The following is a 14347-nucleotide window of genomic DNA, read 5'->3' as shown; positions in this document are numbered from 1 at the left end:
TCCTATGGCTTTTGCCTGTTTGCCTGTTTGCCAGTAGAAAAAAATGGACACTGGTAGTTTTCTGCCAGTAGCGATTATTTTAAGAACTCTTAGAACACATGGTAAGTTGGTTAACGATCAGTCCAAGAAATTTGCAAGGTTCCCATACCTATCATATAAGTTCTGTATAACTGCTTATTATCAGCAAATATTATTGGGCTACTCTCCAAGCTGGGTGCAATAACTGATGTGTATTGTAATTGATGCCAACCGTGGGAGTTTAATCAGTAAATTTTTTTAAGTACCAGTTGGCTTCTTTTAGCAAGAGGCTAAAATTGTGACATGCTAGCCCTGTAGTGTACATGATACATGTATGGATCATGGGTATTATACCCTCATCACAGTTACAACTGTACTTTAGTTTATTAGCTCTGGAAATTGTACAAATTTTAGTAAGAGCACAGAACAGAGTTAACTTAGGCCAAATGCTACACTGTTTAAGTTAGGAAATTGTCAGGGTGTACATAACAGGACTACACAAAACACAGGATGAGAAGATATATATACTGTACAAAGCATTGACTACTTAGTTATCTCTCTAGAGACACAGAAAGCAAGAGTACAATTGTTGTGAGGACACAGGTAAGTGAGGCACACTCACCACCATACCCGCACGCACGCACACACACAGGGTTCTGAGTCAAAACAAAACAATAGGGAATTAACTAAGCAATTAAGACAAAGAGCAAGAAAATCAGAAGAAACGATAGGCCCCTAAAATGAGAAAATGAGAAAGAGATAAATAAAAGTAGAAAAAAAGAGAGAGAGAGAGAGCGAGAAAACAAGAATGAAGAAAGTGAAGATGAAAATGAAAACTAAAAAGAAAAGAAAATGAAATGAACGGGAAGTTTCAATGTACATGTAATCATTAATTTAAAGCAGGTCTTCCCCATAGTGAAGCTCTGGTGACCTCTACAACACTTAAATTTTGTGCTGACCATCATCGCCAACATGAAAGAGAAGTTCTTCATTGGCATTCTCTGTTTTGTTGATTATAATCTATATAACAGGTTAAACCCTTTATCCACCCTCTCCAAAGTATGCATATTTTTTAATTTGTTCATTCAGTGAAATTCCTTTATTTCAGTGATTTACGTGATCATGAGAAAAGACATTGCTTCATATCGTTAAGGTTTCTAGTGCCACCGTGAAAATCGTTATGAAAACATTGTGGGGCCACAGGAAATTTGGGGTGAAGTCTTATGGTCCCCATGTCCAGATGGACTGCACACCTGTGATTTATGGAGTATACCTGAAAAATAAACTTCAAATTCTTAATTTTTTTTTGTGGGGGGGGGGGTGGTAGGAGGGTGGAAAAGTTCAACTAAACATTCTCACACCTGAAAGATTGAGAATAATAAATAATTCTGCACTACCGGCTTTCTGAGTATAAGAACCAAATCCATTATGAACTCTGCAGTAGCCATGGCTAGTGAAATAAATGGTTCTAAAATGCTGAAGAAAAAACCACTGATATATTAAAACAGGCCCATCGGCAGTTGTGCTGTTGTCTGGTCTTCTGAACAAGCTGGTATCGACACACCTTTCCTTCTCATGCAGGGTCATTGCGATCGAGAGAGACATCTATCGTTAATGCTTAATTACTATGCCTTCTTCCTCTATCTACCCTCTGCAAAGTGATCTGTACTCCACAACTTTACCACTGTCTATCGCAGTGTTTGGAGCACTGGGTATATATACACACTGTAAGTAGTATTAGGAGAAACCTAGCCCGAGGGCACAACAACTGGACAAATTGATGTTTTCACAAGTCGCTCTCTTAATGGGTTCAACAAATCACTACCAGTTGTCAGGTGCGGTGACAGTGACCTGATCCCGGTGACATCTCCAGCCGTCTTTTTCTCAACAAGATGCCTTTTTTTTTCTCTCTTTTTTTTTAAATGGTTCCCAATTTCGTTAATGGGTCTATTAATATCACGTCAAGAAACGTGTGTTGGAATGCAGATTGATGCGATTACTGCCAGCTATTTTCAAATGCTCTCGCCTGCCCCCCTTAATTGTCTCTTGATCCGTGTGTGCGGCCCCGAGAATTGAGGGAAATTTTTTCTAATTTGTCTAATTTTTATTTATTTATTTGTTTAATTTGTTTTGTCTTCTTTCTGACGATTTTTCAGTGGATACTATTTTGTCATCTAGACCTGAAGGTCCGAAAATGTTTTAGTTTCATCTTGAGTGATTACAGCACTCTAAATGAAATTTAAGGTTGAATCTTTTTTTATTTTGGATCGAATTGGAGGAAAAAAAATTAGGAAAATGAGAGAAGAAGGGGGGGGGGGGGGAAGGAATAAACAATGTAAATTTAACAGCTTTACTGAACTTATACTGAGTTTACTGAACTCAAGAACAGAATGGATCGTGAGAAACAACTAGTTAAAGCGAAGTAAAAAATAAGGACAATTTTGAAAGTAACAAAAATTCTTACCAGTATTTAATAATTTGCTGATTTCCTCCTTCAGGAAACTTTTGCCTGCATCAGTATATATCCTTTTGATCCCATCTACTAATAAGCCTCCGTAAATGACTACATGCTGTAGCAAAGCCCTTTATAACTCTTATTATACTAACTTATTTGCGTATACACATCACTCCATCAACGTCCTGCCCCCCCCCCCCATCAAGGAAAATATGCATACTAGCACTGCAATATCCAATGTGCAAATTGGGAAACAAGGAACAAGTTTTCTTGTGAGACAAAATGAGGTGAAAACATGCTAGTTGCTAATGTAGGAATCTTCCGAATTCGAGTTTATTTCTTGTTAATATCTTAACAAATTTTTTCCATTCGAAATAACTTGCGTTTGACCCACAGAAATTCATTAAAAGTCAGGGGCGTAGCCAGGATTTGCAAAGTTGTATGCACGACTATCTGAGCGGAGCGCCACCATTGGTTGGCGCGGAGCGTACAAGAAAATTTTTGGTTTTACAAACCCCTCAGATGGCCGGAAACGGCCCTTCCCGAGTGTTCATTCTGGTTCCCTGGCCTCTTGCTAACTTGAGACACCTCAATTTTTATGTAGAAAAAGGGCACATTTTTAACCTGAGGAAAAGTGGGGGGGCACGTGCCCCCTGTGCCCCCCCGGTTCTGCCGCCCTTGAACATGTTGCTATAAATAGATATTTTACCGATTCAAACGTGTTGCCCGAAAATAAAGTCAACCAGGAGTGGTCTTTTACCACCATGTTTGTTTTTACACGTCACCCAAGAACAGAAAATAACGTTAAAATGTCTGTACTTTTGACTGGAATTACAAAATTATTTTACCAGTGTTCTTGCAAGTCTCAGCGTGTGTATCCTGATGAGTAAATGTCGTCGGCCATACATAGAAATATACTGGTCTGACTTTTGCCCTTACACAGAAGGAAAACAAAAAAAACAGCTCCCTTAATTATACAAGCAAACTGTGGTGATACTTGTCCCAACACAGATGATACACGTGTGTAAAAACACAGTTAAACACAATAGTACAGTGGAAAACTCTGTGCTATATAGCCATGCATTGTATACTGTACTGTATTGCTACAGTGGAAACCATCTGGCTATATAGCCATGCATGCTATACTTTATTAGAACAGTGGAAAATCTGTGCTCTATAGCCTTCCATGCTATACTCTATAGCCTTCCATGCTATACTCTATAGCCTTCCATGCTATACTCTATAGCCTTCCATGCTATACTCTATAGCCTTCCATGCTATACTCTATAGCCTTCCATGCTATACTCTATAGCCTTCCATGCTATACTCTATAGCCTTCCATGCTATACTGTATTAGAACAGTGGAAACTGTCTTGCTATATAGCCATGCATGCTATACTTTATTAGAACAGTGGAAACTCTGTGCTCTATAGCCTTCCATGCTATACTCTATAGCCTTCCATGCTATACTCTATAGCCTTCCATGCTATACTCTATAGCCTTCCATGCTATACTCTATAGCCTTCCATGCTATACTGTAATAAAACTGTGGAAACCGTCTGGCTATATAGCCATGCATGCTTTAGTGCCATTCTTTGAGTACTTTGATGTTATTGGAAATACAACAAAATTATTCAATTCAAATATAAAAGAAACAACATCTTTCAAGTTTTCTGTTATGATCACAATTTCCCAGTCAGTTTGACCTGTTTTTGATTTTAAAGTAAATTATATTAAAGAATGTCCACTAGTTAAAATTAGTAAAGTACTAAAAATTAACTTCCAATATCTTTTGGATACGATTTATAATTGACATTTATAAAACAGAGAAAAATACTACTCTTTTTTTTCACAATTGAACCAATGACGTATATACTCAACCAATGTTCATTTGCTGAGAAACAGTAGAATGGCACCTTTATTTATCTTTTTTGTGACATTTAGTTACAACAATTACAATTTGTGTATAAGCACCTGGAAATCCAAATGTTACAACAACAAAAAAGAAAAAAAGAAGTAATCTAAAATTTTTTATTAGTGGTGGAGCATAGATGTCTACACAGACTTTGGGATGGCTTGTAGGCCCTGGTTAAAATTACTAGGAACCTGTCAAAAATGGTTGATTAATTTACAGTCTTACACAGTTTGAAGCTACTGTACATATCAATATAAATGTACCTCCATCGAGCCAAAAATGTTAAGACCCCTAATGCCTGATAGCTTTGGGATTTAATCATATTCAAACCTGATAAAGAAATCCTGATTGCAGTGCAGGGTAGCCATTTAAGCAAATTTAAAAGCCGTCTGGTACGGTCACATAAGCTCTACTTGTAATTTCTTGAAGGGATCAGTTGACTAGATGTAGTATATAGATAGATATAAGGTATAATATAGCAGATTCAGCCAACCTCAATCTAACTTCGATGTCGTTATATACGTCGATATGGGTAAAGGAATTGGTTGCCTCAATTACAGGATTATCTCTGTCAAGCACCTCTCTCTCTCCCACCATTGATGGTAAAATGTAAATTGGGATTTGCTCTCCACTTTTTGTGCTAAGTTTGGTAGACAAGGAATGATTCCACTTGGAAACAAATCTTTTATCAATGTACCATTTAACTCCTTTCTTAGATAGGGGGGGGGGGGGGGAACCCAAGGTCATTCCAATTTATCACTCGGTCACTTGATCAGTAAATCATGGGCCCCATGTGATCTTGGGTCAATTGTACTTGGGTTTTATCTCCATCATTTGAGTCTAAGGGGGGTGGGAGGTGGGGTGGGGGTATGATTGGAGGGGATGGGTGTGATGGGGTGGACGGAGGGTAGGGGGGGGGATTTTGTGACCACACAGAATGAGTGTATGTATGTATACAAACGGGACCTTTATGTTTTCCAGACCATGTGTTAATCTGCATAATGGACACCATTCTAACATAAAAGACAGAGTATAACAGAATTTAAAACAAAAAATGGCAGTTTCCATTATGAAGTAAGGTTATTCTAGATTATGTCACCCAAGTGCTTTATTATCCACACCTTCCCTCGCAAATATCCATGTGGAAATGTTCTTGCTTTTGAGAGGGTAAATGCGAGAAATTGCATTCTTTTGTTCCTGGAAATGCAGTTTCCATTGGATCATATATGTTAAATTTAAAGACAGCCAACTACTGTAGTGATACTGAGTATGGTGGGTCTGTGGAGACATTTCGTAGAAAGAGTTTGTAGATCAACAATGAAGAAATTATATAATGAAAGAATATACGAGATACGATTTGAAGCGATTCTCAAGCAGTTCATGAACCACAGAAGCTAGGCATACCATGAACTGCTCATACATATGCTGTATTTCATTGCTATAATATTTTGTCCACAGTCAGCTCAGGGTATGGAGTAATGTAGCATCTACATGCAGGAATCTATAGAATAGATGTATCGTAATTCGTAATAGAAAATATTACAAAAAAGGTAGTATTAAATGTACCCGTAGGCTCGGCTAAGATCTCAGCCAAGTGAATGTGTATACCTGCTGAGTAGGACTAGAGGGTCAGACATTTTACAGAGATGCTATGCCTTTGTCTGGACCTAGTATGATTGGAATCACGCTGTGGTGGCCCCCGTGCCCCCATGGGCTCTTGAGGATAGGATCGTTCAAAGGAACCACAAAGTATCACAGAGTTCATTTTGTCCTATAATATTCCTTTTTTTTTATTTTGTAAACGGGTGGAAATTAAGGTTTGTTTATTTTTAGAGTAGTGTTATGTTGGTTCATGTAAATTCTCTTTTATACACTGGTATTTAGTTGAACACAGAGTTTGGATTTTTTGTTGATTCTGTGATTTTGGTTTCTACAGTAGCACTTCCCATACGGTAAGAGTGAATTTAAACGATAGCTTACAGCCATGTACATGTTTTTTGGAGCCACTTTTGTAACAATTGGCTTTAATGATTTTCACATCATGATATATATAGGTCATTAGCTTGGCTAGTTAGGTTTTTCATTTCAAGTAATGTTGCAAAGAAAGTCTAACTTTGAAATATTTTTATCCAATTTTCCAATTTAGCATTTTTCAAAGGTGATTAATATACAAGGGCCTGGGTGATTCAATGATGGAAGACCAACAATCAAATTCTGTAAATGTTTATGAATAAACATTAGCTATTATGCACACGATGTAAAGGAAATCACTGCTTAATTTTATGTCATGTTATTCCGTTGTTTTAATACCTTTGTTTTATGGACACTGAACACAGGTTTGTGGTCTAAGGCAATATTTTGAAATATTTTATGGTCTTCTTTGAAAAGAGGAACATCACTTTATTCAAATGATATATGGGGGCTAGTAATTAGGGGTTAACTTATTAAGGGCTAAAATAAGACATTTTTATGGGCACAAAATTCCACATCATAGATTGCACATATTTAATGAGCTTCCCAGATTTATCGAAAGCTTCAAATGTGTACATCTTGACAACAAAAAGAGCTTTTCAAAAAAATTCAACAGATTTTGAATGAGATTAACACACAACAAATGTACTGAATATGGGGCAAGGTGTCCATATAATAATTTTTCTTGCGATACATATTCACTCCATTCAACCCCGCATATTGCCTCCATTCTTTCCACATCAAGATGTGTAAATAAATATTATGTGTGTATTACCCTGTCCTCTCTATAATCCACTAATCTCTAGGGCTCTAGTAGTACTAACCTACTAATCTGCTAATGCAGGGACAGAATGGTTAATCCCACTGATCTGCCGAATCTCGATTTCTCAACCTACATTTAAATGTCAGAGAGCAAGAGGCGGAAAAGAAGGATCTCTAAACATGTTTGAATATTTATAAACAACCCAGATTGGCTGAAAGCAGTTTTTTTATGGTTACTGTTAGCAATTCTAGAGAGAAGTTGTCTCTCTCACTTTATACAATGTGAACTGTTTAGGCTGCCTGTCAACCATAGGTATATACATCAGGAGTGTGAACATCGAAGAAGCTTAATCAGAATTTATCGCCCAACTCAGTTATATAGGAGAATCCACACACAGCGAGTCTACGTACCTGGTTCTCTGGTGGAACCCCCCTTCCCCCACCCCAGAAATGAACTCTTTGTAATATAAACAAGAGGTCAGGAGATGGACTATCAAGAGTATCCCCTTTTGCAAATGGCAAAGTTGTTGAGAAACAAAAGTATAAAGTTGACGATAAGTAGCTGAATTATTCGTTCAAGGACAAGATTTGATGGCCTACTCAGCCATAATCCTTGGTTAGGTACCATTCTTAGTCGTTTTAACCCATAGACCTACATGAGAGAATTCTTTCTTCTCAGTAAGTGAAACATTAATGTGCTTAAGAGGAGAGACAAACACAACCATCGTCCTTGGTCTATGACAATGGTTCAGATTTGACTGTCATATTTGGACAGCTTCTGATAGCACAGATTTAATGTTGGTCAAGTCTAAATATAACATCATTTGTGCCTCTTCAAGTTTCCATGTTTTCTTTATTTGTCACAATAGTTATTTCTCTGCACATGATCGAGATGGGTTTACTCAATCGCGAAATTTTAAATAAGAATGCTCTTAACATGATCTATCGATCATAGCATTTAAACACATGTAAACACTTTAACAAACAAACAAACAAAGAGAAAGGTAACAGGTTTCAGATTCCTACTGTAGTGTTATTATGATTTACAAAACAGATTTACAAAATAACAGCGCCCAGACATGAACTTTAAACAAGGATATCTCCCAAACAAACAGAAAAAGACTTTTCTTAGCTGTTTGTGAGCGGGGGGAGGGGGTGGGGGAGGAGGGTTGGTTGTTTGGAGGGGGAGAAGGGGATAGGTGAGGGGGTAGTTGTTGATCAAAAAGATCTGTCATATAGGCTAAAGATGATATCTGGGGTTGTACCTCCTTTAGTTTTGTGCATTGTGTTCAGTTTCTGTTAGATTGTGTAGCAGCATTCACAGTGGGCATAATAACAACACAAATAAATTTTTGAAAAGAAAGGGCCCATTTTTGTTGACTCAGTGAAGAATGCCTTTTTTTTCTTCGACCATCGGGTCACGATACTTTTTGTTCGAGCCCTTTCTAGGTCTCTGAACCCAAATGTAGATCCAGACAAAGTTTTGTGACAGGAATTCCTCTTTTTCTTCAGGTAACAAGTTGAGATGGAGTTGATAATGTTTGCGGTGGAGGTAATCTTATTTCTCATGCCCCGCTGCTCGTTGATTTCTTTTGAGGTTGTTAAGTCCTGTAACAGTCTCATTGCTGGCCGGTTCCAGCAGAGTGATCGCTCAAACGGCTCGCACAGCTTGAGACCGTAGGGGTCCCTTTTGTCGGGGTTAAAGAACAATTACATGATTAATGGTCTCTTTAAAGTTACAGCACTTACTCAGGGGGGAGGAGTGTACGAACTGGACTGGACTAACATGATAAATCAAGGGCAGGCCTCCATCAGGGAGAGAGGGAGGGAGTCTTATCTGTGTTTCATTATTAAAGATGATTATAAAAGGTTATGTGGTATTTATAGCAATGTTCATCACTGACAAACAGAGTACTGAAATGGTCTACAGCATCAACATTGACCTGTTGACCTCTTTATCATGGCCGCACCGGCCAGCCCCGGTCCACTGCCTCCCGCTCATTCACACTTCCCCAAATGTCTTGACAAAATCTTTGTCTCTCTTGTTCAATCAATACGTTCTGTGTGCATGGTGACCATTTCTCTTTCCTGTCTCCCACGTATTGACGCTGGTAAATGCCCAAACCAGAAAGTCTTGGTGTGGCAAAATTCAAAAAAATATTTTCCCCCCCCCTTTTATTTCCCCTTCTTTTCTTGTTGTTCCTCACCACCTGTTTATATATATAGGGGAGTAGTGTGGACATATCCATATTTCCATTATTTTCATATTTCAAAATCAGAATTGCCAAATGAAACCCAGAGAGAAAACACACAGCATTAGGGACAAAACAAGGAAGGTATTGATTTTGGTTATAAACCCTCAACTTCCTTTCCGGAGACCCAGGATTGCGTTTCCTACACATGCAACGGATATCTGCAGGTCTGAGTGGATGTTTCGACGACTTCGATAGAGGAAGTATTTCAGCAGCACCGACCGAGTGGTACAGCGATTCCGGTAATTTTACATCTAAATTATAAGGGAAGATGCTCAATTGTTCGGGGAAAATCCATTTTATCCGATCCTTGAACCTGCGAAGTGATTTGTCCTTTGTTGTAATTAAATATTTAGTCACAGTTCCAATTTCTTTCTTTTTATGGGACACCTGCCTTTTAGATCTAGCCTAATACATCATTTGTATGGGGAAGAGGTTACCTAAAGAAGCTGAAAGAGGGATCCTCTGGCTTCTCTCCTTCCTCTCTCTCCTCTTCTTCCCTCCCCTTCCCCTCTCCTCCCCCTCCCCACATCTCCAGCCTTTGTCAAGGTCACTATATATTATCTGCTTAGCATTACAATTTACTACTGTTTAGTTGCTATCTTTAATAATAATAAAAGTAAATAGATTCTACTCTGACTGGTAATATTAGGAAAGATCAAGGTATGTGAAAACAGTATCTCTTATTCTATCTGTACATATGGGAAGAATGGGAAGAATAAATGGTTGATAAAATCATTAAATAGTATAGGAATCACAAAGATATAAGGGATGGGTATAAATTTATGCGCATATATTTAGCCTTGGCCACATATAGTGCAACAAAAACTTACAACCCCTCACCAAGTACTGATACGGAATGTATACATTGTGCACATTCGTCACATCAAGCTTTTAGTCTCCCTACTGTACTGCCACAAATGGAATGCTCTTGTAACATTGCTGCTACTGGACTAACACTTTACAGACTTTCAGAGGAAGGTGTCATTATTTGGCATATTAAGTGTCTCTTTCGGTTGGTCACATAATTCCAAAGATGTGGTCACTTTGTTCATCAAGTTCCTTTCTGGTTGTGAAATCATTTTTGATAGTGATAAATAATATAAAGCAGTAGTTGTCTGTTTATGGAATTACAGTGTTGAGAATCTCAAGTGTCATACATGCACTGGTCAACAACATCCATCCATCTAAACAACTTTTTTCATGTTTATGGATATAGTATTTGGTTTGCCTGCATGCACAGAGATGCTGGCATCTTGTCACTGCAGGTCAAAGGTTATTCATTGTATCTTGAAATGTTTAGCTGATTTAAGACCCCTATTTTCTTCTTTAGCTTGATTAAAGTTTGGAAGAAATTTTATTTAAATGCTAACATAGACCTTTGTACTACGTAGTCTGGGCATTGTCTAAACATCCAGAAAATCACAAAATCACAAAAAAATATAATAATAATAAAAAATCATGGTTAGTTGAAAAATTCTGTTTTTTAGGTATATATGCAGCAAGTCAAATAGAACATGTAGGTATGGTATCTTTTAATGACCAGCAGGTTTCTTTGTGTAATAAATTATACTGACCACTGGTGTCCATGGTATATTAAAATATGTAAATATGCAAATTTATGTAATCTGATGAAAAAATGCCCCCCCCCCACAAAAAGAAAAAAAATTCAATCAGTAACTCACCCAAGATGATGGAATATGATTTTCTATAGACTTAATAATATCTCTCCATGACGATAAAGATTGTATAAAACAATAAATAAAATCCTCATGAAATGATTCACAGTGTCGTTATGGATACCCTGTGAGATGAACCAACACACGTATGTGTGTATTGCCGTAGCAGTATATACAGTATATATATATATATATATATATGGCCTGCCAGTCTGCGTATATCGTCAGGGCATTGCCTAAATAATGTTTCCTATTGTCGCACGTGCTGTAATCGTTCCCACACTTGCCTTTGCATTTGGCCTTCCTGGGTTTTGGACTCCTCTCGTTTTGTGACATTGAACCATTTATAAAGTGCAAACCCAGAATCACATATATCCACTGGCAGGCAGATGAACGGACGTACTTTTTTTTTTTTCATTGGTGTTGTCCGTTTAAAAGTCCTGGTGTATTGAACAAGTTTTATTAATTTGATTTTGCTCAATGCTACTGTATAGATATAATACCAAGTTGGGGTCTGGATCGTCTGCACTAATCCTGCTTTATGGAATGATGGAGACACAGAGGAAGCAATTGATCTTGATAAAGATCCTGTTGTTAAGGTGTATGACAGGTTTAAAGTGAATCATTACAGGTACCGCAGCTGCCCTGAACATTCAAATCCGCCAAAAAAAATACATCATCCCATCTGGAGATGGTCATACTGACTGAGCTGTATCTGTATCTATACAGTACTAGAATAAACTCGGACAAATCTAGAGGGAATGCTTGGGTCCTAATCTGTAATTTAATCAGTCTTTGTTGAATATGATTTATATCCCCCCTCCCCTCCCTCCCTCCCTCCCTCCCTCCCACCTAAGTCAAACATTGCTGGTCCACCCATATCCGGTTTACAAATTGATGGAAACTACAATTTCTTCATTTATTGTGGGCAAACAAACAAATAATTAATAAATAAAATAAACAGAGAAAGAGAGAGAGAGAGAGAGAGAGATGGGGAGAGGGAGAGAAAACAAGAGTGAAATGTTAGCACAATCTGCCCACTTAGGATGGTATTTAGGTCCAAGTAGCTCTTTACCCTTTAACATTCTAACTTCTGGTAAACTAATGATGTAGTCGGAGCAATTAGCTATATATACTTCTGTCCTATTGAATCATACCAGAAAGGTCTTTCTGGGAAATAGGTAATTTGTAAGGCTTGAACCCACTGTCCCCCCATTGTCTTTGCAATTTCTTTTTCCCTTTTGTGTTCTTTTGATTACCATTTTGGTGTAGTAATAAAGTATTAAACAGACTATTTGCAGGTATGGCTCGACGACAAATTCTTCCAGGAATTCAGTTTTTGAGATCTCCTCAGGAATTGAGGGCTCCTCAGGAAAGCAGTGCTTCTGCACTGAGCAGGACTACCCTCATTAAAGATGACAATAATGAAAAAAAAAAAAATGAAAAAAATTGTAAATATACGTCATGGAAATATAAACAGTTGACAAAGAGAATGAAAGATGGTTTGATAAATTGATGAAAGGTAATGGTGACTATACTTGAAAAACAATGAACAGTTTTTCACTAAGTATCTTGTTTGAAATCTTAAGCGTCATTTATACTCACAACTTTGGGTGCATGCACCCTCTGGAGTGAGGGACAGCTAGGACTAGGGTAGTTTTCAGCCTAAATAATGCATTTATGTGCAAATTTGCCTTCATCCACCACAGCTGGTACAGTGGGCGCAAGAGCTATCTTGATTGCTTCTATAAAGGGGTGCAAAGTATAACAGTCTTAGAAAAGCTTCAGAAACAATAGTCTAGTGTGACAACTTTATTGCCACTATTACTTCTGTAATTTTTTTTATGTACAGTGATCATCTGAAGTACATCTTAAGAAGATGGCCATGTTGTAGTACATTTCATTTGGTTCTTCTATCATTTTTGCAGCTGATACTTCATGTCCTTAAAGGTACAAGCTCTTTTTGGCATTGCCCACATGCACAAATGGGATACGCAGCATCTCAAACACTATCGCTTAATTGCCAAGCCAATCTTCTTGAAAAGTAAGAAGGAAAAGAGGATAGTTGGAAAAAAAATCCTGGAAATAGTTCATGGCGACCAGACATATAGTATGTAGTCAGACAATAACTTTGTATTAACAAGATTAACTTTTTTCCTATTTAACAAAGATAAGTTTATCATAACAATAGAGTTGACTCATTTGCCTTTTTTTCCGGAAAAATATAATGTTTAATGATGTCTGGGTATATTGTAGCCATATATACGCACCCAACCGTCCGCTAATGTTTGTAATTATTTATGCTACATACCTCATGATCTCGAGAATACATTTAAAGACTTTTCACGACAGGGTGTGACCAGCCAATTGGCTCGTTTATGGTCATTAGTCGATCAATTGGTGTCAGCAACTGCGCAGTTATGCACGTTTCAGCTTCGCTTCGTTGAGTGTAATTTTTACCATTAACCTTTCCAGACTGGTCTGACTTATTTCTTTCTTGCTTTGAAGCAGATTTAGCCAGGGTTCCTGCATATTTCTAGTTCAGGGGAGGTAGGGCTCGGTATATTAAGCTTCTGTAAGAAAAACAAGAAAAGGCCAGGCTCAATATCCATGATGTAAACATTTCACAGAAAACCCATTTGGTTCCCGTCGCCCGCTAAATGGGGTCAGTCATCACTCACTGACGGGGGTTTGAGATGGATCTCGTGTTCTGTCGCACGTACCAGCTTACGAGTTATTCACAGAGTAATTGGATTACAAGACATAACCAGTGGTGTGGCAAAAAAGAGTTACGTCATCGATTGAACGTACATCCGAAGAAGACCCCATTTACATGGGGAAAAAAGAAACAGAGGGTAAGGGAGTGTGTCAGCATCATTGTCAAGAATAGACCTTACCCAAGATTGTTAGTAATTTGTAAGATGCGTGTTTGGTATATAATGCATGCGTGACATGACTCATATCTCATATTACAGCTGTAACTTCTTCGAGACAAAAATCTTAAATCTTTCTGGGTCTTTGAAGTATTACCACTCAATAGTCAAAAGGGAGAGGGGGGGTGGTGGGGGCCGGGTATGGGAAGATGAAATAATCTTAAGCAATGAAGACTCTGTAGTCATGTAGATCTATGATGAGTGAACTTTAATTCCACATTTTACTCACAGTCACAGCAATATGTTGCAGTTTGAGTAAATTGCAGCTGTTCTCCCTTAGTGGGTGGGCCATTCTCCTCTCCTCTCCTCTCCTATCCTCTACTCTCCCCTCTCCTCTCCCCTCTCCTCTCCTCTCCTCTCCT

General features: G+C 38.0%; 2 protein-coding genes across 8 annotated transcripts in view; one reads left to right on the top strand and one right to left on the bottom strand.

The window, feature by feature from the left end:
- The window catches only part of LOC139980367 (uncharacterized), a 79558-nt gene extending 68154 nt beyond the window's left edge, over positions 1 to 11404 (bottom strand). Inside the window, exon 1 of the mRNA XM_071992000.1 lies at positions 11059 to 11404. The gene's annotated coding sequence lies outside the window, so the exon portion shown is untranslated. The remainder of the gene's footprint in view (positions 1 to 11058) is intronic.
- Positions 1 to 14347, top strand: part of LOC139980366 (calcium uptake protein 3, mitochondrial-like) — a 118195-nt gene that overhangs the window by 33393 nt on the left and 70455 nt on the right. The window lies entirely within an intron of this gene.

The sequence above is a fragment of the Apostichopus japonicus genome, chromosome 14, assembly GCF_037975245.1.
Source record: "Apostichopus japonicus isolate 1M-3 chromosome 14, ASM3797524v1, whole genome shotgun sequence".
In the NCBI taxonomy this organism is placed as follows: Eukaryota; Metazoa; Echinodermata; class Holothuroidea; order Aspidochirotida; family Stichopodidae; genus Apostichopus; species Apostichopus japonicus.
The sequence above is the reverse complement of the archived record's forward strand: the minus strand, read 5'-3'. Positions and strand labels throughout refer to the sequence as shown.